The 16,789-nt window shown below is 40.6% G+C and overlaps 1 protein-coding gene across 1 annotated transcript in view; it reads left to right on the top strand.

Moving 5' to 3' along the window:
• The window catches only part of LOC126356041 (gamma-aminobutyric acid receptor alpha-like), a 563,407-nt gene that overhangs the window by 302,493 nt on the left and 244,125 nt on the right, over window positions 1–16,789 (top strand). The window lies entirely within an intron of this gene.

Genomic DNA, 16,789 nt, shown 5'->3' with positions numbered 1-16,789 from the left:
TTAAAATAGCAGTGCAAAATCCAGTTACTTAGTGCAAGCAGAGCATTTACATACAATAGTGCAGCATAAATGCGCAGTGCTGCACATTAATACATTAAGACCTAGTAGAAGAATCTTAAAAGTTCAACACGCAGGTAAATCAAATTTTTATAATAAAGCAAAATCACCAAAGTTCACAGTTGATTACAAACAAATTGCGATAAAGTTCGTGTGAATGCAAAGAATCACTCACTGGAAACTGACTCGATATTTCTAATTCCGATCTGAATTCAAACTTGTGCAATTTCTAAGTATTCAACTCGCGATCACCAAATATCCAAAGTTCCCCTAGCTCAGACTGAATCCCCAGCGGATCTGTGGCCGTCGAACGCTATACAAGACCTTACCAAACTGAAGGCAACTCGACAAAAAACTTCGTTCTGCATGCTCATTTAAAGCGTCGATCCTATTACTACTATATTATTCAATACAGTTTCTTACAATAGGACCAATCACTCGATGAAGCTGCACTTGAGTTGTACAGAAATTTTACAATACAGATAAATATTCTTGGTGAGTTCTGCGACCTCATAAGAAAACACTCAAATCCATGTCTTGTAATAATACTAACTGTAAGAAATTTAATCACCACATTCGACGCTGCAGTATAACCAGTCAGAAGACCAACTTTACGAACATCAGCGCTGCAGCTTGACTCCAGTCCAGGCTTCAATTCTGAATACAATACAGGATGCCAGAGGAGGAATGGGATATGACAGGAACGGTCATTCATTCAAAGCAAAAATTCTTGTAAACATCAGATCTAAACTGCGAACCTTAAGAGCTGTGAGCATATCTTTTTCAATAGTGCAAAAAAATCTCTTCTACTGCAAGACCTTTGTTTTCCATATTTTGAGGTGAGATAAGCATAGTCCAAAAGAAGAAAAAAATTTCCAGTAAAAATGGGCTCTAAAGTGCTTTCGTAAAGAGCTACGACCACTTCTACATCTTCACTACTGTCAAACACGTGGCTTCCACTGAACAAGTGCTCAGAGCTCTTAAGATATGCCCTTTAGAGTTCACGTTCACTAGACCTTTTTTACTTCGAATGATCGCTCCTGTCATGTACCTCAATATTGACCATCGAATATAAGTAAATATAGGACTCTCAACTTATTTTTAATGAACCAGTTTCTCGTAGTGAGTTCTTCTTATTTAGGTCACGTTTCTTTATATTATTCAATAAACTGTTTTAACTATTCACTAATTCGTTTAATAATAAAAGTAACTACTTAGTTTCATTGCTCGTATCAAGAACTTTTAAACAACTTGTCAAATGTATATTATGCGTGTCCGTTAGTTTTTATGAATTTTATAAACAATCATAATAACCGATGTTAGTAACTCTATCAATAATATGTTTTGAATTGTTGTCTGTAAGACATTTTAAGTATTTTCAGTGAATACGCATATTAAGTATTTTCAGTTGTTGTTGTTGTTGTTGTGGTCTTCAGTCTTGAGACTGTTTTGATGCAGCTCTCCATGCTACTCTATCTTGTGCAAGCTTCTTCATCTCCCAGTACCTACTGCAACCTACATCCTTCCGAATCTGCTTAGTGTAGTCATCTCTTGGTCTCCCTTTACGATTTTTACCCTCCACGTTGCCCTCCAATACTAAATTAGTGATCCCTTGATGCCTCAGAACATGTCCTACCAACCGATCCCTTCTTCTAGTCAAGTTGTGCCACAAACTTCTCTTCTCCCAAATCCTGTTCAATACCTCCTCATTAGTTATGTGATCTACCCATCTAATCTTCAGCATTCTTCTGTAGCACCACATTTCGAAAACTTCTATTCTCTTCTTATTCAAACTATTTATCGTCCATGTTTCACTTCCATACATGGCTACACTCCATACAAATACTTTGAGAAATGGCTTCCTGACACTTAAATCTATACTCGATGTTAACAAATTTATCTTCTTCAGAAACGCTTTCCTTGCCATTGCCAGTCTACATTTTATATCCTCCCTACTTCGACCGTCATCAGTTATTTTGCTCCCCAAATAGCAAAACTCCTTTTCTACTTGAAGTGTCTCATTTCCTAATCTAATTCCCTCAGCATCACCCGACTTAATTCAACTACATTCCATTATCCTCGTTTTGCTTTTGTTGATGTTCATCTTATATCCTCCTTTCAAGACACTATCCATTCCGTTCAACTGCTCTTCCAAGTCCTTACCCCTAGTGAGATAAGCCTCTACATCCTTACATTTGTCTTCTAGCCATCCCTGCTTAGCCATTTTGCACTTCCTGTCGATCTCATTTTTGAGACGTCTGTATTCCTTTTTGCCTGCTTCATTTACTGCATTTTTATATTTTCTCCTTTCATCAATTAAATTCAATATTTCTTCTGTTACCCAAGGATTTCTACTATCCCTCGTCTTTTTACCTACTTTATCCTCTGCTGCCTTCACTACTTCATCCCTCAAAGCTACCCATTCTTCTTCCACCGTATTTCTTTCCCCCATTCCTGTCAAATGCTCCCTTATGCTCTCCCTGAAACTCTGTACAACCTCTGGTTCTTTTAGTTTATCCAGGTCCCATCTCCTTAAAGTCCCACCTTTTTGCACTTTCTTTAGTTTTAATCTACAGGTCATAACCAATAGATTGTAGTCAGAGTCCACATCTGCCCCTGGAAATGTCTCAAATTAAATCCTGGTTCATAAATCTCTGTCTTACCATTATATAATCTATCTGAAACCTGTCAGTATCTCCAGGCTTCTTCCATGTATACAGCCTTCTTTTATGATTCTTGAACCAAGTGTTAGCTATGATTAAGTTGTGCTCTGTGCAAAATTCTACCAGGCGACTTCCTCTTTCTTTTCTTTGCCCCAGTCGATATTCACCTACTACGTTTCCTTCTCTCCCTTTTCCTGTTACCGAATTCCAGTCACCCATGACTATTAAATTTTCGTCACCCTTCACTATCTGAATAATTTCTTTTATTTGATCATACATTTCTTCAATTTCTTCGTCATCTGCAGAGCTAGTTGGTATATAAACTTGTACTACTGTAGTAGGTGTGGGCTTCGTATCTATCTTGGCCACAATAATGCGTTCACTATGCTGTTTGTAGTACCTTACCCGCATTCCTATTTTCCTATTCATTATTAAACCTACTCCTGCATTACCACTATCTTATTTTGTGTTTATAACCTTGTAGTCACCTGACCAAAAGTCTTAATATTACAATTAATAACTCTTACCACCAATTAAAAGTCTTGGAAGTGACAGGATTCGAAACCCCTATCTGCGGATTAAAAACTGACCGTCTTAAGCACAACGCCATTTCACCAATAGCATATGCTACGCTTCCGAGCGGTATGATATGTTCTGTAATGTCACACCTTTTCCATGAAAAAGAAATGATGTACAGTGTGAAAGCGGCGCAATGCGTCTTCGACGTAGATGTGGACCGTCTATGACTTTGAATTCCATGAACATAGTTACGAAGAACATACGCGAACTGAGAGTGACACAGTAAATAATCTGCAGGTCCTTATGAGATCTGCTTGTTTTGGAGATGCCGTGTGTGGAAACGTTTCTGGAACATTTTGCTACTGCAGGTGGATTTGAAAATGAAACACATTATCTCTGAGATTCCATCAGACTGCTAACTTTAACAGATATCGGATTTAAAGAATTAATGGAATGAAGTGGACCCGAAATCATGACAGTACATTTACAGAGGATGAAGCTTACTACTACACCACGTGCAGGTATGTCTCCGTAATACCCCGGGAAGACTGACAGAACTCCCTCCATACACTTCCGCGTGCTACAGTGCTGCCAGATTCTGCATATGGCCGGGAATATTGGAACCCGCAAGTGAAAGACACGGACTTCGTCTCTGAGGTGGACGGGCGGTGGTCAGGTTTTATGTCTAATAATGTACTTTTTTGTCATCTCGATTTAATATTCTAAATGTTTTCCATTTAAGATGTGACGCTGAGTAACTAAAATTCAATATTTGAACTCAGATTTCAGCCTTCATACCTAAGCTAAGACTGCTGTCTAATATCACGTTCCGAGTAGGCTAACCTACTTTAGGAATTACGCATGCTGTGAAAGGAGGCACAACGCAGTAGTATCATGTTGGCTTAGCGGTCACATGCTCGATTTTCACTGTACTGGTTGATATACAGGGTGGCGGGAAATTTTGAACGTTACAGTGGGCAGCACTGTAGCGCCGGCAGATGTTCGAAACTTTGCACAATTGATGTGAACGCATTGCCACTTAGTAATCATGGAGAATTGGACTGGTGCGGAACGTGCAGTAGCTGTGAGAGCGTTTTACAAAAATGGTGATAGTGCGACTGCCGCGCAGAGAACATTTCGACAGCATTACCAGCTTGGATGTCATGGACGTGTCCCATCTGCGCATGCGATTACAACGTGGGTGCGTAATTTTGAAGAAACAGGCTCTGCCTTGGAAAAGAAACCTCCAGGTGGCATTCCAACGGTACGTACACCAGAGAACATTGCAGCTGCTAGAGCTGCAATCGTGAGAAGTCCTCGCCGCTCCGTTCGACAGCCTGCATCTTCGCTAGGGATTAAGCGACGAAGCTTACAAAGAATACTGCACGAATTAGACTTCCATCCCTATAAGTTGCAGATTGTGCAACACTTACATGAACGAGACCCAGCGTCACGTATGGACTTTAGTAGCCAGATATTGGCTAAAATCAACGAGGACGCGAACTTCCTTGGTAACTTATGAATATCAGACGAAGCCCATTTCCACCTGAACGGATTCGTGAACAAACAGAATTTTCGTTATTGGGCACAGGACAATCCTTTTGAGTTTCACCAGTGACAACTACATAGCGCCAAGGTCGCAATATGGTGTGCTATATCATGTCATGGTGTTATCGGACCTTATTTTTTTGAACGTGAGGATGGTAGTGCAGTGACAGTAACATCCGCTCGATATGTTGAAATGCTTCAAACATTCTTTACACCGAGACTGTACGAGCTTAATCTTAACGTCGAAAACATGTGGTTTCAGTAGGACGGAGCCACGTCACACACTGCTCGACAATCGATGGCAGCAGTTCGTCAATTGTTTGGAAGACGGATTATTTCACGTAACGGTGACATTGGATGGCCTGCGAGATCCCCTGGTGTGTGCGACTTCTTCCTGTGGGGATATCTTGAAGGCAAGGTGTACCGTACACGTCCTGCAACAATCCATGACCTGAAGGAGAACATTGAAAACGAAATCACTGCCAATCCCCAAGATTTGCTACACCGCGCATTCCAGAGTTTTCATAACAGGCTGTCAGAGTGTGAACGCCGAATGGGAGCACATGTTTCCGATGTCATCTTTAAAAGTAAAGAGACACTTTTGGACATTTTGATTGTAAAGACATACTGAATAACGGCATACTGAAAAAATTCACTTTCGTTAAAAATTACTAGTTTCATGAATTTATTCATGGAAATGACGTTATTTCGAAATTTCCCGTTTCCCTGCGCCACCCTGTACAAGCCGGTTCAAATATGGCGGGAGAAACACCGATTTTCCAGGCTCTTTCTCGCTTTATTTTTTCGGTCTGCAAATAGCTACAACGAATTCAGTGACTAAATCATAAGACAATGTCTGTATCATAAGCCATCTCACAACCTCCACTCAATGTTTTAAAGGATTGTGCAGAAGTGTCTGGAAATACCGAGTTACTTCATAAGAAAGTGTCTGAAAAGGCTCCCACGGACTATCAATGACACCAATTTCTGTGTTGTTTATCGTTTATGGACTTTACTGAAGTAATGAATCTACTGAGATAAAAATGGAGATGAAAAACCTGTTGAAAAGCAGAATTGCACGCTTTTTCATGTCTTTCTTTTTGTATCTGCATCAGAATAGACACATTTTCCTTGTAAATGTACATTTTGATTACTGTGTGATTTACTTGACTAAATGCACAACTGTGACTGACGCAGTTTTCGTTCATTACATCAAACTTTCGTCGTAAGACAGATAAGCTAAGTGTATACTTCAGCTACGTTTTTTGATATACACTCCTGGAAATTGAAATAAGAACACCGTGAATTCATTGTCCCAGGAAGGGGAAACTTTATTGACACATTCCTGGGGTCAGATACATCAGATGATCACACTGACAGAACCACAGGCACATAGACACAGGCAACAGAGCATACACAATGTCGGCACTAGTACAGTGTATATCCACCTTTCGCAACAATGCAGGCTGCTATTCTCCCATGGAGACGATCGTAGAGATGCTGGATGTAGTCCTGTGGAACGGCTTGCCATGCCATTTCCACCTGGCGCCTCAGTTGGACCAGCGTTTGTGCTGGACGTGCAGACCGCGTGAGACGACGCTTCATCCAGTCCCAAACATGCTCAATGGGGACAGATCCGGAGATCTTGCTGGCCAAGGTAGTTGACTTACACCTTCTAGAGTACGTTGGGTGGCACGGGATACATGCGGACGTGCATTGTCCCGTTGGAACAGCAAGTTCCCTTGCCGGTATAGGAATGGTAGAACGATGGGTTCGATGACGGTTTGGATGTACCGTGCACTATTCAGTGTCCCCTCGATGATCACCAGAGGTGTACGGCCAGCGTAGGAGATCGCTCCCCACACCATGATGCCGGGTGTTGGCCCTGTGTGCCTCGGTCGTATGCAGTCCTTTTTGTGGAGCTCACCTGCACGGCGCCAAACACGCATACGACCATCATTGGCACCAAGGCAGAAGCGACTCTCATCGCTGAAGACGACACGTCTCCATTCGTCCCTCCATTCACGCCTGTCGCGACACCACTGGAGGCGGGCTGCACGATGTTGGGGCGTGAGCGGAAGACGGTCTAACAGTGTGCGGGACCGTAGCCCAGGTTCATGGAGACGGTTGCGAATGGTCCTCGCCGATACCCCAGGAGCAACAGTGTCCCTAATTTGCTGGGAAGTGGCTGTGCGGTCCCCTACGGCACTGCGTAGGATCCTACGGTCTTGGCGTGCATCCGTGCGTCGCTGCGGTCCGGTCCCAGGTCGACGGGCACGTGCACCTTCCGCCGACCACTGGCGACAACATCGATGTACTGTGGAGACCTCACGCCCCACGTGTTGAGTAATTCGGCGGTACGTCCACCCGGCCTCCCGCATGTCCACTATACGCCCTCGCTCAAAGTCCGTCAACTGCACATACGGTTCACGTCCACGCTGTCGCGGCATGCTACCAGTGTTAAAGACTGCGATGGAGCTCCGTATGCCACGGCAAACTGGCTGACACTGACGGCGGCGGCGCACAAATGCTGCGCAGCTAGCGCCATTCGACGGCCAACACCGCGGTTCCTGGTGTGTCCGCTGTGCTGTGCGTGTGATCATTGCTTGTACAGCCCTCTCGCAGTGTCCGGAGCAAGTATGGTGGGTCTGACACACCGGTGTCAATGTGTTCTTTTTTCCATTTCCAGGAGTGTATTTCAATCATGGTCAGTTTATAATCCGCAGGTATGGGTTTCGAATCCTGTCACTTCCAAGAATATTAATTGGTGGTAAGAGTTATTAATTTAGGAGGACAGCGAAAATTATTAAGTACTCATAAATTCCAAGTATTACGTATGCACCTCAGGTGTTGCACCATTTCTTCTCTTTATGTACTGTGATTTCTGCTTGGCGTTAAGAGAAAATGATATATCTTTTGTGCTTTCGTCGGTATTCGCATACTGCCTGCATGTAAATAAAGAGAACGCAATTTAATGTGATGCTTTTCCTCGACATGAAAAAACTAAATACTCTCTCATTATCCCTTCATCGTAATTGGCGTCATGCATAACATGACAAGAAAACCTAGTTTCATGCTTGCCTCTGTCTTTTTTATCAAAGGTCGTAAAATAATTTAAAATCAAGAGTCTATTGAACGACTGAAAAGAGAGAAACAGACATCCTGGATTTTGTGTGTAATATGCTCCTCTTTAGAGAAAATGAGAGATAATACAAATGAATTTTCCTATTCTTCGAGGGAGAACAAAACGTAGTAATAAACAGTTTCTCCCTAACAACACAAAAATTCCGTACCCTCTTCCAAAACTGCATTTAGCCGCCAGGAAATAGAGGCAACAAGTTAACCGAATGGACCTGTCATTCTGTGGCAACTCTTCCCATGCGTCATGAGCTGCTTCTGACAGCCATGTCTTGGTTGTCGGTACTGGTCTTCTACATCTAATAATTATCTCCATCTCTGCCCATACGTGCTCAATGGGACTGAGGTCGGCATCTTTGGGAGGTCAGTTCAATAGATGAACGGCTTCGTTCAATTGAATCCAGCGTTTTACAGTGTTCGCTTTATCGACATGTTCAAAGATTATTCTACCTCCCGAGAATCACTGATGAACGCAAGGAAGCATTACGTTCTCCAGTAGTTTGCAGTAGTAATGACTAGAAAATGTACGGTCCAATTACCACAAGACGACGCATTAAATTTTTCCTTTTTCGCGTGGTGTAGCAGCATAATGAAGTTACTAGCAATAATGACAGTAATAATCGAACTATTTAGTAACTTCATACGAACGATGTTTCTCGATCTAAGAAATTACTTGAAATAGCGAAAATTTTCGAAAAGAATTTTAATCGAGGCTGTGATGGCTAAAAGCAACTTTACATCCCGCTAGTCTCTCTGCCTCGTGATGACTGGGTGTTGTGTGATGTCCTTTCTAAGTTCTAGGGGACTGATGACCATAGATGTTAAGTCCCATAGCGCTCAGAGCCATTTTGAACATCCCGCTAACATTACACTACCATAATTTCCGTGTCAGAAGCCTGCTGATAATTAACCATTTAATACAGAAAAGAATTTCTTTGTCGTGTCTAACGTGTAAGCTAAGCGCATCATATTGTACGACACAATCATGAACGTAGCAAATGTGGGTTTCAGGGGTCATGTGGATTGATTCTAGTTCCTTAGTTGTGAGGTATAGGTTCTATTCCCCCCACCGGCCTGTATTTTAAACAAACACGAACAGATGACCTTCTTCTCTAGGAATGCAAAGCGTAGAACGTCAGGTTGCACCGTAGTTCAGAATCCGCATTATGAACACCACACCATATCCCTTCGCTACCAAATGGGGCAGAGCCGATTTAGGTTGCGCCATAGCAGAATTTCGACGGTCAACTTCCTTACACGAGAAACTTCAATATATTTAAAAAGCCAACGGTTGTATAAGGTCTCAAGGCTCTTATTTTATTTGAACTTGAGACTTGAGAGCCGGCCGATGTGGCCGAGTGGTTCTAAGCGCTTCAGTCTGGAACCGCGCGACAGCTACGGTCGCAGGTTCGAATCCTGCTTCGGGCATGGATATGTGTGATGCCCTTAGGTTAGTTAGGTTTAAGTAGTTCAAAAGTTCTAGGGGGCTGATGACCTGAGACGTTAAGTCCCATAGTGCTCAGACCCATTTGAACCATTTTTTGAGGCTTGAGACGTTTATATTTTATTTTGGTCTGGGATTCTACTTCGGATCTCTTCTTTCATAGTATCAGACGCACGCGGAAGTATATAGTTCGACCATTTCGTTGTTTCTCCCAAGATGGCAAACTCCTCTACGAAAGGCACGTATGTGGGTTCGAATCCTGGTGCAGAACAAAATTATCCATGGTTTCATTTAAGCCTACTATATGCACACCGAACTACTAGTGATAAATATTTTTATTTTTAAAGTCTCTTCATGTGTTGTCTAGTACTATAGCGATAGATGCCGTTATTTTTAGTCGAACATGCACAAATCCTACTATTATTGAGCATACAATCGTGGATAGAAAACAATGGCGGTAGATTCTGAGTTCGATTGTCGGTCAGACAAAAAGAAAATTGTATCCTCATTTTAAATTCAAAAACCTCGCTAACATTTGATTTTATTTTGTTAATAATCTGATGAAATGAAATGATCTTATGGCATTGTTGGCCGGGAGGCCCCATGCGGGAGAGCTCGGTCGCCATATTGCAAGTCCTCATTAGTTGACGCTACATCGGCGACTTGCGAGTCAGTGATGATGAAGGACACACAAACACACAGTCCCCTGTCGGGAATCGAACGCGGGTCCCATGCTTGGTAGGCAGTAACACTACCGCTACGCTATGGAGGGACAACAATGTGATCAAGGGCAGCGTTCGAGTCCCAGTCACAAAACGTCACATCTTGGCACTTCGTTTTATACACGTGCAAAATAGTTCAAATGGCTCTGAGCACTATGGGACTTAACTTCTAAGCTCATCAGTCCCCTAGAACTTAGAACTACTTAACCCTAACTAACCTAAGGACATCACACACATCCTTGCCCGAGGCAGGATTCGAACCTGCGACCGAAGCACCAGCGCGGTTCCGGACTGAAGCGCATAGAACCGCTCGGCCAACCCGGCCGGCATACACGTGCAAAATATATCACTTGAAATTATATTATTATTATTATTATATTATTATATTATATTATTATTATTATATTAAACGTTTATTATATTATTATATTATTAAACGTTTATTATATTATTATATTATTAAACGTTTATTATATTAAACGTTTTTCACTGTTAACAGGGAAATAAGCGTTTTGATAGAATTCCTGGTGGAGCACAAATAGTTTCCAGTTTCCATAGAGCCCTTGACAGTGCTAATCGCATTGCTTGTAACTGGTTAGTTGACCATCCAGTTTATGACAAATCACCCGTGTCAGGAACGACGTTTCACAAGTGGGGGGAAAACTTTTTAAAGAGCAAAAATACTTCGTGTTATCTTGGAACTTGAGGAGTCTAGATGTGTCTCAAAATATTTATTCATAAAGATATTTAATTTTTCCTAAATATTACTGGAATGACTTACGTGACAGAGATAGTTAAATTCTAAAGAGTGTGGTAGTGATTTAGAAATTCCACTTACCGTAATAAAATTGAGTTACAAACATTAAAAAAGGACTGTCGCACCTACAATGACCGGTTTCTTACTATTGCAACATTGTGGTGCTGATTTAAATGTGAACGGATTACCTTAAAGAACAGCGTTCTCTAGTGATCTCTTATGGTATCCATTTTGCTCTGCTGCAAAGAAATTGCCGCGTGGAGTGGCCGCGCGGTTTGAGGCGCCACGAATTTCGCGGTCCCTCCCGCCGGAGGTTCGAGTACTCCTTCGGGAATGGCTGTGTATGTTGTCCTTAACATAAATTAGTTTAAGTAGTGTGTAAGTCTAGGCACCGATGACCTCAGCAATTTGGTCCCTTAGGAATTCACACACATTTGAACATTTTTTAGCAAAACAATTTAGAGGACCTTCAAGACAGCTACGTTAAGTAGATCGCATGTAACTCAGGCGAAACGTAGTTCAGGACGTTTGGATACTTCAGGTGTGATGTACATTTCTCCAGCCACCTGGCGAGCTACGAATTTGGCTATTTTCAACATTTTTCTTAAGACACTTGCAGCGCTTCGTAGCAACTAAACTTTTGACATGATGGTTCTTTTGTTTATTATTACTTTATAAAAAGTTTCAGGGAAAGTTTCGACATGTCGGACTGTTACACAGGCTCGTCGCAGAGCAAGTTAAGACGGTCACAGTGACATAATTTAGAGTAAAAGTTGTAATATTCACTGAAAACACCTAAAATGCCTAGCAGACATGCTACGAGCAAACTAGAGACAGCTTATGAATCACTGGTATGAGACGAGCTGAAAATGTTAGTGATAAAGTTATTAATATTAGTAATTATGATTGTTTATAAAATTCATAAAAATTGTAACAGACAAGCAAATATATATTTGATACGTTGTTTAAAAGCTCTTGGTGCCAACTATGGAATGCAAGACAACTACGTTAAGTGGGTTGCATACAAATCGGGCGAAAATGTGGGTTGCATGCAAATCAGGCGAAACGCATTTCAAGTCGTTCGGTTACTTTTGGATATGGTAGTACATTCCTACCGTAGCAGTAGGAATGTCAGTTGCATAATTGGAAGAAAGAATACACAAAGTACGAAATCTGGGCCAAAATGAAAGTCGCAAATGCGAGAAAGGAAAACTATTCGAAAGATTTACAACTGCTCGGTAGAGTCAGTGAACCGTTACCGAAGGGAGATCTACGAGGCTGGGTCCTCTGAATTGTGAATGATATGAACATAACTGACTTTGGTGGTTCTTCGGCCTAATTAAAAGGATTCAGGACGTTTCACGGAAAGTTGGCAAACGTGTACATGGCATTTATTTAACAGCTAATACTACAGAGAAATCTGTAGCTGACATGAAGACGAAGCTTCTTCTTATCACCTAGGTGCTGTGTATGAAGCCAATCAGTCAGGTTCCGTGCAAGAACTGAATGCAAACCGCAGTTTATCATTTCGAGTGAAATTTGTAGCATAAGCTTGAAACGCAAGCGAGCTGTACATCTTTCTTCAGAAACAAATTAGGACCAAAATTTAAAAAAAGACTATTTAAATGTAAAAATATTGTCATCGGCGAAACAAAATCTGAACGTACAAGGAACAATAATTTTCATTAATACGTCAGAAACATTTTCTTACCATTTGTAGGAGATAATTTATTGCTTTTGTCCGATTTTTGGTCTGGACATAGCGACACCTCTGTCTTTAGGAGACCGACGAAGATACTGTTAATATAATACGGATTCCATCTAGAACTGATAGCGTGATTCAGCCTCTCGAAGAAGAAATTTTTCAACAGTTTAAAGCATTTTTCAGAAAATTGTCGGACAGTGTTATTTCCGACAGCTGTTGTCATTTCATGTTTCTCAGCGGAACAGTATTGTTAAACTTAAGTCATTTGTGCGGTGTCAGTTGCATCACAACGTTTTACGAATTTGATCAAGTAAGCTTGATTCGTAGCACGGTATGTAGAATAATGGCTATGCCCATTTGTTACCCCACACAATCCTCTCTAAATACTATTAGCAACTACTGCGAAGCCAATCAGTGAATTAATTTTTCTTTTAACAGGTGTGTTTAGTGTTTGTTTTCATCATCCAGTAGACACTTCACATTTTTGTTACGGCTAGGGAATAAAGAAGTTCCTAAAAGATATATTATTCAACGGCTGTTGGGAGTGACACTGCCCAACAATTTTCTGAAAAATGCTTTAAACTGTTGAAAAATATCTTCGTCGAGAGGCTGAATCACGCTGTCAGTTCCACATGGTATCCAAATAACGTTAACACTCTTTTTGTTGGTCTCCTAAAGACAAAGGTGTCACAATGTCCAGACCAAAAATCAAACAAAAGCAATGACTTATCTTCTACAACTGGTAACAAGATGTTTCGGATGTTTTAATGAAATTGGGGAGCCGGAACGATGAAAGTGGCAAAATTAACGTTTTTTGGATTTTTTCATTATAAAATTATTTCGAGTTTTCTGATAAAAACAAATCAAGTTTCACTCTTCTAAAGCGGATTTTAAGTGTGACTTTCATCGTTTCAAAGTTGATGCACCGCGCCGCCCCGCGTAAATGGCCGTAGCGACTTGCTGTGTTATCTCTGACAGCACTGCTCGCTGTCTTTAGGCAGCATTTCTTGGTGGAATTCGCCAGTATTTTGTTTTCCAACGTTGTAGGCCTTGATCTCTGTGACAAGTGAATGTTCATATCCGTAAACATAAACGGCATACCGTGTTTGTTGACATGCGAAGTTAGTCATGTGTTTGTTGTTTGGCTCAGCAATTTTGCGTATTTGACGAGTTGTTATCGTGTCTGTTTTACGTATTTGATTTGTGGATATAAATATGCCCCGTTTCATCAATCGAGTGTATAAGAAAAGACGCAATGAATGGAAGAAGAAATCCTTTGTTGTTTCGAAGGGAGATGCGGTTTTGTCTGATTCATCAACCACTTCAACACTGTGTGAGAAAACATCTTCCAGCAAGAAACGTTTTGAAAGCAAAGAAAAATTTGAAAACTATGAAAGTAATAGAAATGATGTGAAAGAAATAATTAATATTTACTTGCTGTCTAATATTTTAAAACATAATGTATTATGAAAAGTTTGCAAAGAAAGAGGACTCGAATTGTAAATAATTTCACATATTGGTTTGACATCTAAAATGTTGTTGAAGTGTGACAAATGTAGTGGAGAGGTTTCTTTTTATTATTCTAATAGTATTCCTCGTAGTGGTGATAGAGGAAAGACGGTGTATGAAAAAAATGTTAGGCTAGTGTATGGCTTGCATTGCCTAGGAAAGGGCAGTGCTGCAGGAACAATGTTATGTGGAATTATGAACTTGCCAAAACTACCAACCAAGTTTGGCTTTCATAATGAATTGGTGGGATCTTCTGCTGACGACGTTACACAAACAACAACGAAGAAAGCTGTTGAAGAGGCTGTGACTGATAATGGAAATTGTAGAGATTTAACTGTTGCTTAGTTGGATCATGGCAATGTAGAGGTCATAAATCTCTAAATGAAGTCATGACAGCCACTAGTTGCGACAGTTGCAAAGTTATTAATGTTGCCATTCTCTCTGAACATTTTAGATGCAAGGGCAATACCAAGGAGGCACATAATAAAGATTGAGAAGCAAATTTTCATGGTACAAGTGGAGCGATGGAAGTAGATTGAGTGAAAAGAAATTTTTCCAGATCGGATGAGTAGTATAATGTATGATATACTAACTATCTAGGAGATGGTGATCCTAAGGAATATAAAACTGTAGAGGAGCTCAAACCTTATGGCAGTGAAATTCACATTTAAAAAAGGAATTCATTGGACAATTGGACATGTGCAGAAGTGCATGGGGCTCGCTTGTGCAAACTAGATCAGACATTAGGATCCCAGAAGCTTAGTAGTTGTAAGACCCTTGGAGGAAGAGAGAGACTGGCAGATGAAACTATTGACATACTGCAGAGGTATTATGGTTGTACAATTAGGCAAAATATAGGAAGCACTGAGCATATGAGGAAATAAGTATGGGCGTTATTTCATACACTGTGTCCCACAGGTGAAGACTCATGGTGTAAGCACCAATCAGGAAAAGGAGAATGACCATAAAAACAGTTTGCCAAATGCTGTAACTGATGTAATTAAGCCCATATTCCGAGATTTTTCACAGCCAAATTTATTGGAAAAGCGCCTACATGAGAAAACCAAAATCCCAACGAATGTGTGAACAATTTAATTTGGATTAGGATTCCATAAAAACATTGATGCAGTTCCAACATAGAATGCTGGAGACATTACAAAATATGATGTGCTGAAAAGTTTAGGTTTCCGACCAGGCCACAACATCATTCTGACAATGCACCTAATTGATGAAGAAAGACTAAGAGGTGCAGCAAGAAGAGACAAAAGTCTACAACTTGCATCAAAAGACGAGAAAAATACTAGAAAAAGAAGACAATGCTGATGATCCCTCATATGGAGCGGAAATGTATTAAAAATCTTTGGAAGCCATTTCCCACAAGTTTCAAATTTCCACATTTAAGAAACATTTTCTCAAAAAGTGCTAACAGTAGATGAATCAAAATTATACACAATATTGTGTATTTCATTTCCTTCATTGATATAGCATATTGTAAAAAAATATTGTATAATTAAGGAGTTACAGCAGAAAAAATGTAAAATTTTAGAGAAAAAATTGGCAAAATTTAAAAAAAATTGTAAAACAAAATGCAATAAATATTTCTTAACATGACATTATAACATTGTAGAGAAATACTCATTGAAAATATTGTCCAAATTTCAGGAACATATTTTTAATGTTTTAGAAAAAATGTTCCTTGTATTTGCTGAAATTAACATGGAGGAGATAGTACGTCCCAGCTTCCCTTAACTCTTTTGTGCATTGTCAGTTTGCATCACCACTTTTTACTAATTTGATTAAGTAAGCTTGGTACAGAGCACAGTATGCAGAATAATGGGCACACCCATTTATTACCCCACACAATCCTCCCTAAACACAAATAGTAACTACTGCAACGAATGTTGAAAATTAGGTGGACTGATAAGGTAAGGAAGGAGGAGATTTTGTGCAGAATCGGATTGGAAAGGAACACGTGAAAAACACTGATAAGGAGAAGGGACAGGATGATAGGACATCCGTTAAGGCATGATGGAATGACTTCCATGGTACTAAAAGGAGCTGTAGAGGGCAAAAACTGTAGAGGTAGACAGAGATTGGAATACATACAGCAAATAATTGAGGACATGGTTTACAAGTGCTACCCTGAGATGAAGAGATTAGCACAGGAGAGGAATTCGTGGTGGGCCGTAGCAAGCAAGTCAGATGATAGATTTGACCTGTTGCTTCAGTTAGAAGCTGGTGAGCCTCAAGCAGTTGCAGGGCAGACAGGGCACAACTAACTTTCAGCAACAAATTGAAAAGTAAGAATGTAGGGAAATCAGTAAAGAGAAAGAAATTGTTGTTGTTAGATAGTTCCCATGGAAGAGGTGTTGGCCAAGATTTGCAGGATGAACTAGGGTCAGAATACCAGGTCCCTATTTTTTTTAAACCTAATGCTGGTCTGGAGCAGGTGAAAGAGGATTTAGGATCACTTTGCAAATATTTCATTAAAAAAGACACTGTGGTTGTATTGGGTGGGCCAGGTAATAGTTTTGACAGAGATCCTGGGTACAGTATAGAGTGTGACCTGCTGCCAAACATTGCATCAGCATCAAAGCATACTGGTGTTGAGCTTTTATCTGTTCTTGGGCGCCATGAGCGACCTCATTTGAACTCTTCTGTCAAGAGAGCTAATTTGGAGTTGGAACAGCTGCTTATGTCAGGTGCAGGGTCACACATTGGTGTGGT

This window comes from Schistocerca gregaria, chromosome 3, assembly GCF_023897955.1.
Source record: "Schistocerca gregaria isolate iqSchGreg1 chromosome 3, iqSchGreg1.2, whole genome shotgun sequence".
NCBI lineage: Eukaryota > Metazoa > Arthropoda > Insecta > Orthoptera > Acrididae > Schistocerca > Schistocerca gregaria.
This window is presented reverse-complemented; position numbering and strand designations above follow the sequence as displayed.